Here is a 12,168-nt window from a genome sequence, read left to right on the forward strand (position 1 = left end):
AGTGTGAATGTACAATTTTCATAGTCATGAAAATACAGAAAAATCTTTAAATGAGGTGTGTCCAAACTTTTGGTCTGTACTGTAAACTTCTAAATGATGGGAAGAAAAGATATATTCACATTAAACGTGCTTGATACAGTGGCTTGTGAATGTATTAACCCCTCTTTGCAATTTTTCTGTTTTGCTACCTCACAACCAGGAATTTCACGGTTTTGAGTAAAGAACAGTTCATGTAAAGAACGTGCCTACAACTGTGAACATTTGGTTTTCTTTTATTTTGAAGGACAAAATAACAGAAAACTTCAGTGTGCATAAGTATTCACCCCCTAAAGTCAGTATTTTGTAGAGCCTTATTTTGAGGCAATTACACTTGCGAGCCACTTTGGATGAGTCTCTATGAGCTTTCCACATCTTGCCACTGGGATTTTTGCCCATTCCTCAAGGCAAAACTGCTCCAGCTCCTTCAAGTTAGATGATTTCCTCTGGTGAACAGCAATCTTCAAGTCTGACCACGGATTCTCAATTGGATTAAGGTCTGGGCTTTGACTAGGCCACTTCAAAAATGTACACATTACCACTTAAAACACTTGAGTGTTACTTTAGGTCATTCTTGGTCATGCTTTGGGTCATTGTCTTGTTGGAAGGTGACCCTCCGGCCCAGTCTCAAATAACTGACAGACTAAAACAGGTTTTGCTCAAGAATATTTCGCACCATCCATCTTCCCCTCGACTTGGACCATTTTCCCTGTCCCTGCAGCCGAAAAATATCCCCATAGCATGATGCTGCCATCACCACGTTTCACTTGGGGATGGTGTTCTTGGGGTGATGCGCTGTATTGGTTTTACGCCAGACATTTACCTTGGTGGCTAAAAAGTTTAATTTTGGTCTTATCTGACCACATCACCTTCCTCCATACATTTGGGCAGTCTCACACATGTATTTTGACAAACTCAAAACAAGCCTTACAATTTTTGTGTGTAAGTAAAGGCTTTTTTTCTGCCCACCCTTCCAAAACGGCCACCTCTATAGAGTGTACACAGGTTGACTTCCTTTGACTATGCATGTGACTTATGAAGTTAATTGCTCGCACCAGAATTTTTGGGGGGCTTCACAGCAAAAAGGGTGCATACATATGAATATGCCAATTTTTTGTGATTTTTATCCCATACATTTAATTTATGCCTATATTTTTCTCACTTCATCAACTTCTATTTAGTGCTGATGACACACAAATCAGATTACAAATATATTTAAACACAGGATGTAATGTAACAAAATAGGTAAAAAAAACAAGGGGGTGAATACTTTTGCAAGCGACTGTACTGGGTTTGAACATCAGGATAATAGCAGTAAACAGTTTTACATTAGATTGTAAAATATTGCATTCAAGGGCATATATATTGAAATTTTTCATGAGGTTGGGTTTAATATTATTGCTTTCCTTGACAGGCTTAAAATAAAGCAGTGATGGCACAATTAACAAATAGTTTATAAAAATTCTTGCTTCCTTTGAGGCTCTCCACTTTAGACAATTGCTGCTTGCTAATAGGGTCCCTTGGCCATCGGCCAGCTTCTGGGTCCTTGCGCTTCTCCGATACTGCAAAGCTGCCTTTACCCTCAGTTTGGGAGAATGCAGAGTTTGGAACAACCGCTCAGTCATGTTGCTGGCCGAAACTGTAAATCTTCAGGAGTGCAGCACCCCAAGGCTCTCAGGAACCAAGTAGGCAGAGGAGCAGAGTGCTCCTGATGCCCAAATATGAGTCACCCTCTTTATATCAATAGGTTTTCCATGTAATGTAGGACAGGACAGCTCCTTCAGGGTGAGAGATGCTCTACTAACTCAGAATTCTCAGAATTTATGTGAAACTGGGTTTTCTAAACAAGTCAACCTCTTTACGCAGCAATTCCACATACACTACATGTAAATTATTGAAGACCTCAAATACTTCCAACAGATCATTTTGCCATTCCCATGGTATTTGTTTTTTTAGACTTGAAATGCTAATATTTCTCATATTTAGGGGGCTACAACAGCTTATGCTAAAGGCAAAGCTGTGGCACAGACCCTTTATTTACAGACCGTTCTCCAAGATGCACTATTGCGTCGAGTGGAGAATACCTTAGCAATATGGAGTGCAATACATTTATTTTACACTAGTTTATAAGGCATTTATGTGCTTCAATAGCAGGCTTATAGGAGTCCTGAGAGATGCCATGGGTTTATGAAAACTCTACAATTAATAAAGGAGTCTACAGTGAAACCTCTTAGAGACGACCATTTAAAATTGTATTGAAAAGTGGTCTTTTTAGGGGATGGTCTTTTTATAGACTTGTCAGTATGCATAATGAGCCTCATGTACAAGGATAAGGAAACGGCTCTGTTTTTCTACATTAATGTAATGGAGCTCCAAGGTTTTCGACAAGATAGAAAAGAGCTGTCAGAACACTAAAAGTATATAGAGTGAGTTTGAAGGGCCAACAAACCAGTCCTAATAAATCAGGGATATACATTACTACCATTTATATAATATTGGTTTTGACCACTTTTCGAGAGATTCACTGGCATTCCATCATCGTCACTATATAACAGCAGACTGCAGGCTTCTATACTTGGTAGCCTATAGTCTGAAAATGGTTCAACTACTACAGTATGTGGTACAGCTCGGATTGCTGATATGCAGAGAACTGTAGGGATTCCCAATTATCATCATAGAATCACAGAATGTTAGAGTTGGAGGAGACCTCCAGGGTCATCGTGTCAAACCCCCTGCTCAATGCAGGATTCACTAAACCATCTTAGACAGATGTCTGTCCAGCCTCTGTGTGAAGACTTCCATTGAAGGAGAACTCACTACCTCTCTTGGCCGCCTGTTCCACTCATTGATTGCTCTCAGGGTATGTGCCCACGATGCAGAAATGAAGCAGAAAATTTCAGCAGCGTTTCTGCATGTAAAAACGCTTGCGGATTTTACATGCGTTTTTGACGCATTTTTACATGCGGATTTTACTTGCGTTTTTCAAATGCATTGGGACCTCAAATCCGCATGCAGAAACGCACAAATAATGGACATGCTGCAGATTTTTCCGCAAGGTAAATACGCTGCGGAAAATTCCGCAGCATGGGCACAGAGCATACAGATTTTCATTGGGGATCATGTGGCACGGATTACCAAGCGTTTTGCAAGCGTTTACGCTGCGGAAAATAAGCATCAAAAACACTTGAAAAACGCATAGTGGGCACACAGCCTCACTGTCAAAAGTTTTTTCTAATATCTAAACTGTATCTTCTATGCTTCAGTTTCCTTCTACTGCTTCTCGTGTTTCCATGTGCAAATGAGAATAAGGATGATCCCTCTACACTGACAGCCCTTCAGATATTATTAAGTCTCCTCTTAGCCTTCTTTTTTGCAAGCTAAACCTTCCCAGATTCTCTAACCGTTCCTCGTAGGACATAGTTTACAGTCCGCTCACCATCCTGGTAGCTTTTCTCCGAACTTGCTCCAGTTTTTCAATGTCTTTTTTAAAATGTGGTGCCCATACCGTCATTGTGCTAGGGTGTATTTATTTACAGCGGCTGCTTTTATCCATGGTTTATGTAATCTTAGTTTTGCTGTGAATATGAAAATGATAATAAAATCATGCCAGTTTTTGTAAGAAAAGACCTCCTAAGTTGTGTTGCAGATACGAAAATTACGGCAAGAGACATATAGCCAAATGACTTGTGTAAATTAATCTTAAAAAGAGAAACGTCAAATAATACTGTATATATGACAGAGCATATATAGTCTAAAAAATTGTACTGTCACTTAGGCAAACTATATTCTCACAAGGGCACATTAGCTTCAAAAAGATTCACTTAAGGGTTAATAGTACAGATGATAACTTGCTGATTGGTAGGGTCTGACCACTAGAATCCACAACAATCCAGAAATGGGGCTCTGTAAAGACCCGTCTCAATGGAGTGGTGGCTGGATATGTAAACCTCCGCTCCATTCATTTTCTATGGGACTGTCAGAAATAGTCTACTACAGCAGTCAGCTTTTTCTGGCAGGCTCATGAATGGTGGTGTGCATGTCCGGCCATTGCTCCATTCAGATATGGCTATACAGAGCCCCATTCATGAGATCGGTGGGGTCTCAAAGGTCATCATTTATCATTTTCTTGCCAGTCTTGATGAGGGTGCATGTAGGAGTCAGAAGCTCCTGATTCATCAAGAGAAGCACACCTTTTAATGAATCAGGAGAGTCTGACTAATGGCACACAAGAAATCTTACTCTAGTCCCTGACTGGAATAAGATTTCTGGTGTAAGGAATACCACAGTTTGTCATGAATTAAACAAGCTGTGGTGTCACGCCCCACCATGCCCCCATATCACATAGCTTCGTGGAGCTGGGAGAAACTAATGGAAAATGCCTAAAGTGCCAAAATGGCAAATGTCGCAGCATTTTTATGCATATAGGCTATGTTCACATTTTGTGTTTTTGCAACTGTTCTATCAGCAAACAAAACCTGCTTTCTTGGCAGTAAAAGGCTTCGTTCAAAACTCCCATTTTTCAGCATTTTAGTGGCTTTTTTTACCCGTTTTTGGTGCGGATTACTTGTGTAATTTGTCTACAGTACATGTTTCATAAACTTAGTTTAACTCAACAAAAGTGTTGCAAAAATGCAGTTTCTCATTACTTTCTGTGGGTGAAAAAACGCTGCAAAAACGCTGAAAGATTTGACATGCTGTAATTTTCAAAAACACTGCAGTTTTCCAATCCAGTTAGAAAGAAAAAAAAAAGTCGTGCAAGAGATTTATGAAATCTCAGAGCTTTTGCTGGTACTGTAAAAAGCAGCTTTTAAGCTTTGCATTAAAAAAAAAAAAACAGGAGAATTGCAACGTGTGAACATAGACTTGTACAGATTACATGACCCAGAGAACTGCTGTCTTGGCAGCAGCAGGGGATTGCTAAAGTGAGTATTAATCCATTAATTATTTTACATCAGTGTAAGCAGTTTTGAAAAAAAATCATGGGGTTAGAATACTCCTTTAATTGTAGGAGGTATACAGTGTCAAATGCATCTGACAGATCCAGAAGAATCAAAGAAATAATCATTGTTAGATTTAGCCCAAGAGATTATTGGAGACTTTTGCAAGTCATGTCATCGGCATGTTTGGCGCTTTCCAGTACTGAATAAATACACCATTGTCTGTCTTGTCAGATACAATCCTAATGTCTCTGCCTAACCCTAGGCAGGAGCCAACGGCAATCTCAAGCACAATAATAATATCTAATAGACTAATAAGCAGTTGTGGTTCAGGACATTGTTGTCAAATGAGACTCTTGAAGTCCCTTCCATGGTTCCTCATACCATAACCGTGAGCAGGATGAAATTAGAGCAGCGGGAAAAACGGCAAATAGCTCTCTGAATTAATGCCAAAGATCCACATAATGGCGCACACATCGGGCAGGTGTGAAGTTGATAACTCAATCAACCGCTAGAAGCTGTAACTCCTCGCTGCTGACACAGGTCAGACGTCAGTGAGATGACAGCTCAGTTATTCTGGCAGGGTGACATATACAGCAGCAACCTTACCATGAGTGGTGTCCCAGGAACGCAGTTACAATGCCGGGTCCAGCTACCACATGGTTAACTATGTAACTCCATTTGTCAAATTACTTGTATTGGAAAATGTTTTGAAAAACGACCGGATAAGACAATGAGATCACTGAGGATTTCACTGTTCTTACGGAGGTGATCGGGCATACCTGCCAAGGCACTACTTTACAAACATAATGGGTTCTAATTGAGGCTTAACACCCACTCTGTCCTCATCGTTCTCCAGGAAGGGTAAAGGTTGGAAACCCCGAGGGTGAGACGGATTTCCAGAATATGGCTCTGTCTGGATGTGACAATTGCAGCATTCAGTTGAACACAGAATACAAGATTTTCTTCCTTATAAGAACCGCAGGGGATTAACTCCTTAACTGCCTTTTACCCGTCTACGCTACTGAACGCGACATAGAGTGAGGCAGAGGTTACAGCTGTTCTCACCTTTAAATAAAGCCGAAGTATACCTCTACCAGACAGCATGGTGGATAAATAAAACATTACATCTAGATTCACTTCAAAGACAAGAGGAGGTCACTCATTAAAGTGTAGATATCATGTGGAGCATGTTTCTTACACCCAGTGGAGGAGGAATAGAAGACCAAACAAGTTATTCAAATCTTAAATTTACTAACGGTAGTTCTTCAATATTTTAATCTATATTAGTAAAACAGCAGCAGGCTGCTATCTGAATGGCATACTGAGCAGAAAGCATCCTGCATGAGCTGAGTGTTTATCAAAGGGGTGTTCCTATCTCCAAGATCCTATCCCAATATGTAGTAGGTGTAATAATAATAATAGTAGATACCTCCAATTACAAATGTAGACTAGTTCTTCTGATTTGCTATGTCTCTTACCCCGTGTGCAGGGCATTGCAGTTGCTGAGGTATCAATGGTTACGACCACTGACAACTTAACTGTCACTATATGAATGGTCATAACCATGGATATCTAAGCTTTGTATCAGAGCGTGATCAGCATAATCGGACTGTTTTCTAGGATGAGAGAAAATACAGTCCTGTGACACCGGCCTAATATGGGGTAACTAGTATTCGACTTCTTGTTTTTCTTTAGATCATCACAGTAGGATTATAGGTTGGAAGGTTTTTTGTTTTTTTTACCTGGTTAACTACGTAACTATGTTTTTTGTTTTTTCCCCCTTCATTTGCTTATTTTATACATTTCTGGACAGAAGGATAACATAACCTTCAGCCCAGTTCTTAGTTTACTATTGAGGGTGAGTACAAGATTTGTCCACGCTCCATTCTGGATTCTGTCAAATTGCTCCTGACATCCAGACCTTTGCAGTGTTCATAAGAATCAATGAGCCATCTTTCAAGTCCCATCTGAGAATCATTTAGCTCTGTAGATTGGAACATATATCAGCCAAAGGAGCAACAAAGTGCATCCACCCTTGTGTACTCAAGGATGATAAAGGTTATTCACAAGCATTCAGTTCATGAATGTAGCTGATTCTAATCAGTCTTCTGAAACGTAGGAGATTCCATATTTCTGATCCACGCTGTAGTCTTCCCTTACTGCTAATTTCACACCCATATGCAAGGAGATTCTTCTCTGGACACAATCTGTGAATATGATTCATGGGCAGCAAAACTGTTTTTTCCCTGCATAAAATTAATTCTATTTTTAAATGACCTTGAAGCTGCATTAATCCTCTGATTGCAATATTGCTGTCACCAGGACCCTGTCTGATATTTTTAAGTACAGACATCTCTGTGCAGGACGGAAGAGGTGGAACAGAGATCCATAGTCCATTTTGGTAATTGTGAGCTCAATATCATAAACCCATATACTGTATATGCAGTACAGACCAAAAGTTTGGACACACCTTCTCATTTAAAGATTTTTCGGTATTTTCATGACTATGAAAATTGTACATTCGCACTGAAGGCATCAAAACTATGAATTAACACATGTGGAATTATATACTTAACAAAAAAGTGTGAAACAACTGAAAATATGTCTTATATTCTAGGTTCTTCCAATTAGCCACCTTTTGCTTTAATGACTGCTTTGCACACTCTTGGCATTCTCTTGATGAGCTTCAAGAGGTAGTCACTGGAAATGGTCTTCCAACAATCTTGAAGGAGTTTCCAGAGATGCTTAGCACTTGTTGGCCCTTTTGCCTTCACTCTGCGGTCCAGCTCACCCCAAACCATCTCGATTGGGTTCAGGTCTGGTGACTGTGGAGGCCAGGTCATCTGGCGTAGCACCCCATCACTCTCCTTCCTGGTCAAATAGCCCTTACACAGCCTGGAGGTGTGTTTGGGGTCATTGTCCTGCTGAAAAATAAATGATGGTCCAACTAAACGCAAACCGGATGGAATAGCATGCCGCTGCAAGATGCTGTGTTAGCCATGCTGGTTCAGTATGCCTTCAATTTTGAATAAATCCCCAACAGTGTCACCAGCAAAGCACCCCCACACCATCACACCTCCTCCTCCATGCTTCACGGTGGGAACCAGGCATGGAGAGTCCATCCGTTCACCTTTTCTGCGTCGCACAAAGACACGGTGGTTGGAACCAAAGATCTCAAATTTGGACTCATCAGACCAAAGCACAGATTTCCACTGGTCTAATGTCCATTCCTTGTGTTCTTTAGCCCAAACAAGTCTCTTCTGCTTGTTGCCTGTCCTTAGCAGTGGTTTCCTAGCTGCTATTTTACCACGAAGGCTTGCTGCACAAAGTCTCCTCTTAACAGTTGTTGTAGAGATGTGTCTACTGCTAGAACTCTGTGTGGCATTGACCTGGTCTCTAACCTGAGCTGCTGTTAACCTGCGATTTCTGAGGCTGGTGACTCGGATAAACTTATCCTCAGAAGCAGAGGTGACTCTTGGTCTTCCTTTCCTCGGGCGGTCCTCATGTGAGCCAGTTTCTTTGTAGCGCTTCATCGTTTTTTCAACTGCACTTGGGGACACTTTCAAAGTTTGCCCAATTTTTCGGACTGACTGACCTTAATTTCGTAAAGTAATGATAGCCACTCGTTTTTCTTTACTTAGCTGCTTTTTTCTTGCCATAATACAAATTATAACAGTCTATTCAGTAGGACTATCAGCTGTGTATCCAGCAGACTTCTGCACAACACAACTGATGGTCCCAGCCCCATTTATAAGGCAAGAAATCCCACTTATTAAACCTGACAGGGCACACCTGTGAAGTGAAAACCATTTCCGGTGACTACCTCTTGAAGCTCATCAAGAGAATGCCAAGAGTGTGCAAAGCAGTCATCAAAGCAAAAGGTGGTTACTTTGAAGAACCAAGAATATAAGACATATTTTCAGTTGTTTCACACTTTTTTGTTAAGTATATAATTCCACATGTGTTAATTCATAGTTTTGATGCCTTCAGTGTGAATGTACAATTTTCATAGTCATGAAAATACAGAAAAATCTTTAAATGAGAAGGTGTGTCCAAACTTTTGGTCTGTACTGTACATACTCCTGGCCAGTGGGGGCGGCCTCGCTTCCATACACTTGTATGGAGAGAAGCCGCTCCCTCTAGTCGGCCACGTCAATTGCATGGCTGCGTCACTAGACAGGGTGTGGCCTCGCTCAATACAAGTGTATGGAGTGAGGCCGCGCCCACTAGACGGGAGTATATATATATAACACATACATACCCTCAGGTTCCGGATCAGAAACCAGCGAAACCCCCGCAGCGCACAGTGCGTGTGCTAGGGGGATTCATAAGTCTGCAGTTACAAAGAGTGACTGCAGACTTATCAATTTGGACCGGACAACCCCTTTAATATGATTCACTTGTATTGACACATAATCAATTATTATGAGGCTGATTGTAATTTTTGCTCGTTTATTACACATTATGTATATGCAAAGTGACACCAATGATTAAAATACATAATTTTCTTACTGTATATTAGGATATAAAACAGCTCACAGAAAACAGGATATAAAACACAATTCCATGTATTTTTGTCTACAGCTTACTAATTGGAAGATGACTTGAATCAGTTATGTAATATGTTTTGTTACTGGATAGACAAAGGCTCCTTTATGGGTAAATAAAGTGATCTGAGCCTTTTTTCAATTAAGCTATTAGAGTGCCACTTTCACCTTTGATTTAATACCATCTTTGTAATATACCTTAATTAACATTTTTGTGGTTTTCAGTTATTTTTCAGTTCATTCATGCACTATATAAAAAATACCCTACTGCTAGAAGGAAACAACAAGCTGCTGTTGACAGATCTGCTATTAAATTATGTGGCTCAATTTAGTACTGTGTGTATAATGATCTCCTGCTGTGGATGGGCTGCGGGTCTGATTGGCTCATTAGCAGTATAATAATTTTATATTTTAGTTTGTTAACACATGAACATCCAAAGTAAGTATTAAATATTAGGAAATAATAGAATCGGATATTCCTGTATTTTTCCCTTCCGGTTCCTCTGTCTTTTTGTACCAGCCATAATTAGAATAGAAATAAAGCCATATTGAGATTTTTTTCTGTAACCATTTTTACAACTTTTTAGAGCAAAAAGTCACAAGTTTTAAAAAATGTCGCACAAGTTGCTAAAAAAAATCCTGATATACATAAAATCCCTCAAGGGGGGCATAACTAGAGTACATCTGCAGAAAATGTAGAAACTTTTTTAAAAGTAGCAAATGATGAGTCAGGTGAAAACATCTGGAAACCCTAAACCCTGCCCACAGTCACATAGACTTAAAAAGGCACAAACTGAAAGATGAATTTGGTGCAAACAAAAAAAAGCACCAAAAAACTTTTAAAAAAACAAAAAACAGGTGAAAATGCAATAATTTATTGCTTTATGTCTATGCAACTACAGACAGAGTTACCCTTTAACCCCATTGTCAACGTGCTGCAAAGGAGACGATTTAACGGTCTCTTCCTATGTTGCTTGAGTGGCAATTTTCTTTAGTGAAAGGTAAGTAAAGTCACGCATGTGCGACCACCTCCCCATCCCTGGCAGGAAGGCTGAGCCCTGTTCTCAATTTGCTGGTCCCAGAGGCACCATACCTGTAGCTATGCCATAAATGTATGAGATGGAACAAAATTCAAAAATACTGTTGTTAAGGATGAATGAGACGCCTTCAAGGAAATGGAAATGGACCTGCTTCTCAAGCATCAGGGAATCTCTGGATTATAAATGTTCAACAACCTGTAGTCCAAGGGTATGGGGAATGTTGAAGTAGAGGGTACTAACATCAGCAGTAAGAAAATATGTCATTAAAAATATCAGCATCTAGGTTTTTCAAAATATTAATGAGCTGAGTGGAGTCTTTGAGATAGAATGGGAAGGTTAAAACCCACTTTTAAGGATGAAGATGTATGTAGTGCAGCACGTTACTGGTTAATGACCCAATGCCACATAAATCATAGATTTTTATTACTGCAGGAGCCAGGCCCCTCTCCTCCAGCATTCCCCATACCCTTGAACTATAGACTGTAGAACATTTATTTTCCTGAGATGGAACAAGTTTTTTACCCAGGCCGATATGATCACACATACACAGCTGTAGTGTTGGTGCAATCTCCATGGAGGAGATTGGCTGTGATTAAAAGCAACCTGCAGATCCTAATCCCTGATCCTATGCTATGATCAATAGTAATCACCACATCTGGAAAAGGGAATTAGTTCTCAGGTCTCTCTCATCAGCCTGTGAAGGTTGAGAAGATGGCTTAACACTCCTCTGAAGTCCCTTGTTGTTTTTTGTGTGAAAAATGCACTGTATTTCATGTATTTATCCTCCTGGAGGCTGTGGTTCCTGTTAGTTGGCAGAGTTAACTATAGGGCCGTTCCATAGTTGGGGAGGAGTAATCGGGACCTGTGTATTAGTTCTTGGTTGAGGGTCAGTTTGGAGTTGGTAGTGTACTAGAGAAAATATAGGACTCTGAGAGCTGAATCCGGGTGTGTGCTGAAGATTGTAGTATAGCAAGAAGTAGCAAGCCTTACAACAGACCAGGAACACGGACGGCAGAATCACTTCTTAGCAAGGCAAGTTGGGGAACATAATAGTAGAGAGTCAGAGTGCAGGTGAAGTGTTAGCCAGACCTGGAGATTCGCAGTGAAGGAATATGGGGTCAGCCAGGCTGGAGCAAGTCAGTAAGGTTGTAGCTATAAAGCGCTCCCTTACATCATTCACACAGAGTGCAGTTAGGGTACATTGGTCACAGCGAAACACATAGACCTGTGTGGCCCTGTACCAGGAAGATGGAGACCCTCAGCGTAGCCCACTGTAAACCAGCCACGTTTACCACAAGTTACGTGCCGTCATCTATAACCACCACGTATGTGCCTCTTTCTGCGAGACAGAAGAAAATGTGTTCAAGAACTGTACCTGCTACGATCTGTATATAGTTCCAACACTTGGTCAAGTTTATTTTTCTAAAACGGTCTGGCTTATTCTCCAGGAATGCGAAGGGTCCCCAGGCCCACTGTGACATGCCAGAGTTCACCTTGAGAGTGACTTTTAAGATAAAGAACTTTACTGCACACATCCGGGACCCATCTATTTGATGCTTAGGGCTTCCGAAGTAAACCTCGGCCAGGGAAGATCTTTACAAGCTC

The 12,168-nt window shown here is 40.6% G+C and overlaps 1 protein-coding gene across 6 annotated transcripts in view; it reads right to left on the reverse strand.

Moving 5' to 3' along the window:
* MEGF11 (multiple EGF like domains 11) overlaps positions 1-12,168 on the reverse strand; it is a 752,211-nt gene that overhangs the window by 382,602 nt on the left and 357,441 nt on the right. The gene's annotated exons all lie outside the window — the stretch shown is intronic.

This window comes from Phyllobates terribilis, unplaced genomic scaffold (genome assembly GCF_046119375.1).
Source record: "Phyllobates terribilis strain yellow unplaced genomic scaffold, ASM4611937v1 Scaffold_11__3_contigs__length_659146591, whole genome shotgun sequence".
Classification (NCBI taxonomy): Eukaryota; Metazoa; Chordata; class Amphibia; order Anura; family Dendrobatidae; genus Phyllobates; species Phyllobates terribilis.